We start from the raw sequence: 8,436 nt of genomic DNA, 5'->3' as shown, positions 1-8,436 counted from the left end.
TCTGAAGTCCAGCAACCAATTGATGCTGGGCTTCCGATGTCCATTCTTACCCTATTCATACTCTGCTCTCTGTCCAGATGGAGGAGCAGGGCTAGGCCGGCTAACGCCATCTGAAGAGTATGTTAGTTCCTGAATGTCAACCTTAGAAGATGATGGTGAATGGGTCTGCTCAGGGGCGTTTCTAGAGAGGAGGAGGCCCGTGTGCAGTCTCTGTCTGGGCCCCCTCCTCTCTAGCCGGCAGTGCTTAGCTCTGGGCACCAGGGTCCCTAGGGGAACTTTGCGCTTTCCCATAGTCTACAGCGCATGCGCAGATCTCCAGGAATATGGCGTGGTGGCCATTTTCCTAATTATTTTTCTACTGCGAAAGCGTGAAACAGAAAAATTTTGCTACACCATTTTCCCAGTGATTTCTGCAGTAGCGAAGCTGCGCCGCTGGACTCCGGAGGATAAGTATTAAAAATAATGGGTGTAGTATGAGTGGCCGGGATCCCGGGGATCATCAAACCGGCCGCCGGCATACTGATGCTATTGAGCCCCTTGCAGGCATGGTAACGCTATTTATTCTCCCTACAGGGAGGTCATGGACCCCCAAGAGGGAGAATATGTGTTGGCATGCCGGCGGTCAGGATCCCGGCGCCAGAATACTGGTCACCGGGATCCCGGCCAGTGGTATACTGAAGACTACCCAAAAATAATTAGTGTGCTGCGTCGGCCCCCCAGGACTGCACCCGTTATAAATAAACAAGTAGGTCTGCTACATAGCACATGCAGAATCTAGTGTTACAGCGTGTTTAACGGACCTGGGGGGGGTCTATTTACTAGGTTGATTCTATATCGGAGTGGGAGAAGGGACCTTCTGACGTACCTAGGGGAGGAGACCCGTCACGAGGGGAGGAGCTACGGCCGAACAAGGTACCCGAAAAGTACCCTCGCGGGCTCGCTTCGCTCGCCACGCTTCGGGCACGGTGGCCCGCTCCGCTTCGCTCGCCACCTAATTACTAAAGGTAATAGTTGGTGGCGTGGATACTAGAGCAACTGTCCCGCTGGCATAGCTCCTCCCCCTTGTGTCGTGGCTCCTCCCCCTGATGGAAAAGGTCCCTTAGGCCACTTGGATCTAGCCTCAACCGTAGGTTGGTTCTATATTGGAGTCGGAGATGGGACCTTCTGACGTACCTAGGGGAGGAGAAACGTCACCAGGGGGAGGAGCTACGCTTATGTACATAGCCCCTCTGATGAATACTCCCCTTTGTGACGTGTGTACCACAAGTCATTAGCATCGGTCTGTTTCCTGACTGGGTGACCGATTTAACTTTTACTATTCTATACATAAATCATGTCAGCCACCAGCAACAACGATGAGCACTCAACAGCACCTCACTCAGGAGACGGGGGAGGAGCCAGGCATGGGGTCAGTCCCCGCCCCAGCCAGAGCCTCCTGTTACCGTTCTTCGGCGACGGCCTTCCGGACGGGAAAACCCCCTTAGTGTGACGTAATGCCGGCATGTGGGCATGGTCGGTGTGCATGTTTCGTCACGTGACGCCGGTATTTGTGAGGGCGGAACACTCCTGTGACCGGCTCTTGCTGTTGAGAGTAGTACGGCGCTGCCGCCCTGTGTGTGTGAGTATCCCGTGGTGGGATTGGGGATGAATGGGCTGATTGTAGTGCCAGAGAGCGGGGGGAGCTGAGTCACGTTGCAGCTAGTAACAACTATAATGCAAATGCTGTAGCTGCTGGGAACGTGCGTCATGTAACATGTCCCTCGCCTGCCCCTTCCCAGCTACAGTCAGTGACGTGCGGTGGGGCTCTTGTGTTCGCCAGTGCCTCCTCAGCAAATTCAGCTCACCGCACGTCCCTGGCTACAGTATATACTGCACGTTTCTTTACTGGGCACATACACATGGCTTCCGGTTACCCTCTCCGCCAGGTCCCACTGAGAGTGGCTCTCTGATTATGGGGTCTGTGTACTGAGTATTGGAGAGAGAGAAAGTCGCAACCAGCTCCTAGCTGTCCTTTTTCAAACACAGCGTGCAACATGACGGGCAGATATGCTGTTACTTTCTCTCTCTTTCCAAGGCTTAGTACATAGACCCCCGAAATCCTGGCCACATGTGCCCTGTTATAGCTTATTTTAGTGTATGGGCTGATAGCTGTTATATACTGCATGCTGCTGCCCTCAGGCTGAAAAGACCGGCATAGCCAGATTAAGGGGGGAAGCAGGGCATACTGTACCCCGTGCCACCCTCTGTCAAGGAGCCCCCCAGCCAGAGCACACTGCCATCACTAGGTCTCCCTCTTGTGCAGTAGCAGAACCATGCTGCCAGAATCTGAACAGGACAGTATGCATTGCAGGCACACACAGGAGTACCGGGTTTCAAGAGATACTGATAGAGCTTCCTGACCAGAGCAGAGATAGCAGAGGGGAGAGAGCTGTAAAGGTGCATACACACGGAGAGATTTTGACTATGAGAGATTTTGACTAACTTTTCCCTTGAACTGGCAGTAGGAGATTTTGACTAACTTTACCAGAGATTTTGTCTAACTATGCAAGAGATTTTGGCTATGGGAGATTTTGACTATCTCATTTAAATAAGGGGATGAGTGTCATATATAGGACGATTTTACAGGGTGGCTGGTATTTAGCTAAAAGTAAAAAAAAAAATTTTGCGTGGGGTCCCCCCTCCTATGTAAAACCAGCCTCGGGCTCTTTGAGCCAGTCCTGGTTGTTAAAATACAGAGGAAAAAAATGAGTAGGGTTCCCCTATATTTAGACAACCAGCACCGGGCTCTGCGTCCGGTCCTGGTTTAAAAAATACGGGGGACAAAAGACATAGGGGTCCCCTGTATTTTTAAAACCAGCACCGGGCTCCACTAGCTAGGGAGATAATGCCACAGCCGGGGGACACATTTATATTGGTCCCTGCGGCCGTGCCATTACCCCCCCAACTAGTCACCCCTGGCCGGGGTACACTGGAGGAGTGAGGACCCCTTAAATCAAGGGGTCCCCCCCTCCAGCCACCCAAGGGCCAGGGGTGAAGCCCGAGACTGTCCCCCCCATCCGTGGGCGGTGGATGGGAGGCTGATAGCCTTTCAATAGTAATATTCATTACAGGTGGCCTACAGGTCCCAGCAAGCCTGCCCCAGCATGCTGGCACTTGGAGAACCACAAGTGCCAGCATGCCCGGACATAAAGGGCCCGCTGGCACCTGTAGTCCACCTGTAAAGAAAATATTGAAAAAAAAACCCGACACATTCTTTAAAAAATCCTTTATTAAACTGGGTCTTCACCTGGGGGCGGCGGCCTTTAAGCTCTTTTGCATGGCCGCCGCCTTCCCAGGGCTTCCGGCGTCTTCACCTGGGGGGGCGCCACCTCCCCAGGGCTTCTGGGGTCTTGCTCCGGCGTCTTCACCTGGTGGGCGGCGGCTGCTAAGCTCTTTTGCATAGCCGCCGCCCATCCAGGACTTCCACGGCGTCTTCAGGAGCTCTTCTCCGCTCCTCCTCCGCCGTCGGACTGAAAGCCGCTGCCTCGTGCTGACTTATATAAGTCAGCGGGAGGGGGCGGGGCGATGACGCGACGAGCCGTGATTGGCTCGCGGCGGCCATCTTGAATTTCAAAAATGACGCTGAGGCGCCATTTTTGAAACTGGTACCGCTCCGCTGCCAAACTCTGCAAGATAAAGGTAAATTTCCCCCGCCCGCACCGCCGCCGCCCGCACCGCCACCGCAACCCGCCCCCACCCACACCGCCACCCGCCGCCGCCCGCACCGCCGCCACCACCCGCACCGCCGCCGCCGGCAACATCGCTATCGCTGGGAAAAATCGCTGGCCTCTAGCGATTTTAACTAACTTTCCCAGCGACATAGCCAAAATTGACTTGCCTGCACTGACTATTTTTCCCAGCGATAGCGACCTGGCGGGGACGCGCATCGCTATCGCTGCCTGTGTACACACGGAGCGATCTGCACTAACTTTCTGAGCGATTTTGACTATATAGTCAAAATCGCTCAGTTATATCGCTCCGTGTGTATGCACCTTAAGTGACCCAGGGATTCCAGCTTCTCCTCCGGCCTTGGTGTCAGGGTCCTGTGTAACCTGTTATCTAATGAAAGCGTTCATGTCTAGAGAGACGCGCACAGTGCCCTCCTGAGTCCTGTCTCAGTGTGTTAGTAGTACAGAGGCTGCTGCTATTGCATTTTCTCCTTCGTCCTAGAGGATGCTGGGCACTCCAAAAGGACCATGGGGTATAGACGGGATCCGCAGGAGACATGGGCACACTATAAGACTTTGAATGGGTGTGAACTGGCTCCTCCCTCTATGCCCCTCCTTCAGACCTCAGTTAGATTCTGTGCCCAGAGGAGACTGGTCACACACTAGGGGAGCTCTACTGAGTTTCTCTAAAAGACTTTTGTTAAGTTTATTTTTTTCAGGGAGCACTGCTGGCAACAGGCTCCCTGCATCGTGGGACTGAGGGGAGAGAAGCAGACCTACTTCTGTGAGACTGATAGGCTCTGCTTCTTAGGCTACTGGACACCATTAGCTCCAGAGGGTCCGATCACTTGGGTCGCCTAGCTGCTCGTTCCCGGAGCTGCGCCCCCGTCCCCCTCACAGAGCCAGAAGATTGAAGACAGGTGAGTAACCGAAGCAAAGAAGACATCGGAAGGCGGCAGAAGACTTCAGTCTTCCTGAGGTACCGCGCAGCGCGCCATTGCTCCCGCTGACACAGGCACTGCATGGGTGCAGGAAGGGGGGGGGGCCTCCGGCCCGGCCCTGGGCTGCAATATAAACCTCTTTTGGGCAATATCTGGTTAAAATAAAGTGCATAGGCACTGTTTTGAGACCCCCGCCAGTATAATTATAGCGGGACCGAAGCGCGCCTTGTAGGGGGCGGGGCTTCCTCCGCTCTGACCAGCGCCATTTTCTCTCCACAGCTTGCTGCAGAGACACTGCTCCTGGCCCTTCCACTGCTGTCACAAGTAACAGGGTGCTAAAAACGAAGGGGGGGGGGGGGGGCACATAATTTGGTGATTGGTTGTATTGTATTACAATCGCTTATAGGTCTGGGGCATTTTGTTTTCAGACTGGTGTGGCGCTGGGTGTGAGCTGGCAAACTCCTCTGTCTCTCTAAAAGGCCTTATTGTGGGTCTGTCCCCTTTAGCCTAGTATGTGTGGGGGTGTCGGTACGTGTGTGTCGACATGGCAGAAACTGAATGCTCTTCCCAGGAGGAGGTTAGTGTGAGAGCTGAACAAAATGAAGGCGTGACTGTCGGCACCGCCGACTGCTGATTGGGTTGATATGTGGAATGTGTTGAATAGAAGTGTGGCTTTGTTGCACAAGAGGTTGGACAAATCTGAGTCTCAGAACCAAGTATGGAGGCAATCCATGGGAGACGTGGTACCACACTCTCAGGCCCCCTCGGGGTCCCAAAATCGTTCATTTACCCAGATAGCAGACACTGATACCGACACGGATTCTGATTCCAGTGTCGACTTTAATGATGCGAAGTTACATCCTAAGGTGGCTAAGAGTATTCAGTACATGATTGTGGCTATAAAAGACGTGTTACATATTACGGAAGACCCCGCTGTCCCTGAGACAAGGGTCTGTATGTATAAGGGGAAGAAACCGGAGGTTACGTTCCCTCCCTCTCATGAACTGAATGCCCTTTTTGAAAAAGCCTGCGAAACGCCAGACAAGAGGTGGCACATTCCCAGGAGAATTGCTATGGCATACCCGTTTCCTTCTCAGGATAGGGTTGGGTGGTAGGCAACACCCATGGTAGACAAAGCTCTAGCGCGTTTATCCAAGAAAGTGGCGCTACCATCTCCTGAAATGGCGTCCCTTAAAGATCCTGCTGATCGGAGGCAGGAAGCTACCTTGAAATCTTTATGTCGCACTCCTCAGTCCGGCTGTCGCTTCGACTTGGGTGAGTAACGCGATTGAAAAGTGGGCGGATAACTTGCCATCGGACATGGACACCCTGGATCGAGATAGCGTGCTGTTGACTCTGGGTCATATCGGGGACGCTGCAGACTATTTAAAAGAGACGGCGAGGGATATTGGCCTCATGGGATCAAGGGCCAATGCCATGGCAGTCTCGGCTAGAAGGGCGTTGTGGACTCATCAATGGAATGGTGATGCTGATTCTAAGAAGGCTATGGAAGCTCTGCCCTACAAGGGTGGGGTTTTGTTTGGTGAAGGCCTCGCGGTACTGGTTTCTACAGCTACCGCGGGTAAGTCCTCTTTTCTGCCTTTTGTTCCTCCACAGCAAAAGAAAACGCCTCCATATCAAATGCAGTCCTTTCGGTCGCAGAAATTCCGGAAAGGACGTGGGTCATCCTTCCTTGCGGCAAGAGGTAAGGGAATAGGAAAAAGATTGCCGGCTGTGGCAAGCTCCCAGGAGCAGAATTCCTCCCCGGCTTCTGCCAAATCCACCGCATGACGCTGGGGATCCCCTGCGGGAGTCCGCACTGGTGGGAGCGCGTCTTCAACTCTTCAATCAGGTCTGGGTTCTCTCGGGCCTGGATCCTAGGGTACTAGAAATTGTGACCCAAGGTTACAAGCTGGAGTTTCAAGACGTGCCCCCATGCCAATTTTTAAAATCGGCCTTGCCAGCTTCTCTTCTGGAAAGAGAGGTAGTGTGTGCGGCAATACAAAAGCTGTGTCAGCAGCGGGTCATTGTCGAGGTTCCCCCTTCACAACGGGGAGAAGGGTTTTATTCAAGCCTGTTTGTGGTCCCGAAGCCGGACGGCTCGGTCAGACCAATTCTGAATTTAAAATCCCTCAATGTGTATTTGAAAAGTTTCAAATTCAAGATGGAGTCCCTCCGAGCAGTGATCTCCAGGGAGGGAGGGGATTTTATGGTGTCAGTCGACATAAAGGATGCTTATCTGCATGTCCCCATTTATCCTCCTCATCAGGTGTACCTGAGGTTCGCTGTTCAGGATTGTCACTACCAATTTCAGACGTTGCTGTTTGGTCTTTCCACGACCCCGAGGATTTTCATCAAGGTAATGGCGGAAATGATGGTACTCCTGCGCAAGCAAGGGGGTCACAATTATCCCGTACTTGGACGATCTCCTGATAAAGGCGAGATCACAGGAGCAGTTGCTAAAAAGCCTTGCACTCTCTCTGCAGGTGCTGCAACAGCATGGCTGGCTCCTAAATTTGCCAAAGTCGCAGTTGATTCCGACAACTCGGCTGTCGTTTTTGGGCATTATCCTGGACACTGAACGACAGAGGATTTCTCTGACGTCCTAAGTGGATGCTGGGGACTCCGTCAGGACCATGGGGATTAGCGGCTCCGCAGGAGACAGGGCACAAAAGTAAAAGCTTTAGGATCAGGTGGTGTGCACTGGCTCCTCCCCCTATGACCCTCCTCCAAGCCTCAGTTAGATTTTTGTGCCCGGCCGAGAAGGGTGCAATCTAGGTGGCTCTCCTAAAGAGCTGCTTAGAGTAAAAGTTTTGTTAGGTTTTTTATTTTCAGTGAGTCCTGCTGGCAACAGGCTCACTGCATCGAGGGACTTAGGGGAGAGAAGTGAACTCACCTGCGTGCAGGATGGATTGGCTTCTTAGGCTACTGGACACCATTAGCTCCAGAGGGAGTCGGAACACAGGTCTCACCCTGGGGTTCGTCCCGGAGCCGCGCCGCCGACCCCCTTGCAGATGCCGAAAAGTGAAGAGGTCCAGAAACCGGCGGCAGAAGACTTTTCAGTCTTCATAAGGTAGCGCACAGCACTGCAGCTGTGCGCCATTGTTGTCAGCACACTTCATAGCAGCGGTCACTGAGGTTGCAGGGCGCTGGGAGGGGCGCCCTGGGCAGCAATGATAGTACCTTATTCTGGCTAAAAATACATCACATATAGCCCCTGGGGGCTATATGGATGTATTTAACCCCTGCCAGGTCTCAGAAAAACGGGAGAAGAAGCCCGCCGAAAAGGGGGCGGGGCCTATTCTCCTCAGCACACAGCGCCATTTTCCCTCACAGAAATGCTGGTGGGAAGGCTCCCAGGCTCTCCCCTGCACTGCACTACAGAAACAGGGTTAAAACAGAGAGGGGGGGCACTTATTTGGCGATATGACTATATATATTAAAATGCTATAAGGGAAAAACACTTATATAAAGGTTGTCCCTGTATAATTATAGCGTTTTTGGTGTGTGCTGGCAAACTCTCCCTCTGTCTCCCCAAAGGGCTAGTGGGGTCCTGTCCTCTATCAGAGCATTCCCTGTGTGTGTGCTGTGTGTCGGTACGTGTGTGTCGACATGTATGAGGACGATGTTGGTGAGGAGGCGGAGCAATTGCCTGTAATGGTGAGGTCACTCTCTAGGGAGTCGACACCGGAATGGATGGCTTATTCAAGGAATTACGTGATAATGTCAACAGAGACGGCCGGCAAACAAAATAGTACCTGTCCAGGCGTCTCAAACACCGTCAGGGG

General features: G+C 53.0%; 1 protein-coding gene across 3 annotated transcripts in view; it reads left to right on the top strand.

Annotated features, from left to right (window-relative positions):
- The first annotated feature begins 1,453 nt into the window (after positions 1–1,453).
- SNX10 (sorting nexin 10) overlaps positions 1,454–8,436 on the top strand; it is a 181,080-nt gene continuing 174,097 nt past the window's right edge. For all 3 annotated transcript variants that reach the window (XM_063921996.1, XM_063921997.1, XM_063921998.1), the window contains exon 1: positions 1,454–1,618. The gene's annotated coding sequence lies outside the window, so the exon portion shown is untranslated. The remainder of the gene's footprint in view (positions 1,619–8,436) is intronic.

The sequence above is a fragment of the Pseudophryne corroboree genome, chromosome 5, assembly GCF_028390025.1.
Source record: "Pseudophryne corroboree isolate aPseCor3 chromosome 5, aPseCor3.hap2, whole genome shotgun sequence".
In the NCBI taxonomy this organism is placed as follows: Eukaryota; Metazoa; Chordata; class Amphibia; order Anura; family Myobatrachidae; genus Pseudophryne; species Pseudophryne corroboree.
The sequence above is the reverse complement of the archived record's forward strand: the minus strand, read 5'-3'. Positions and strand labels throughout refer to the sequence as shown.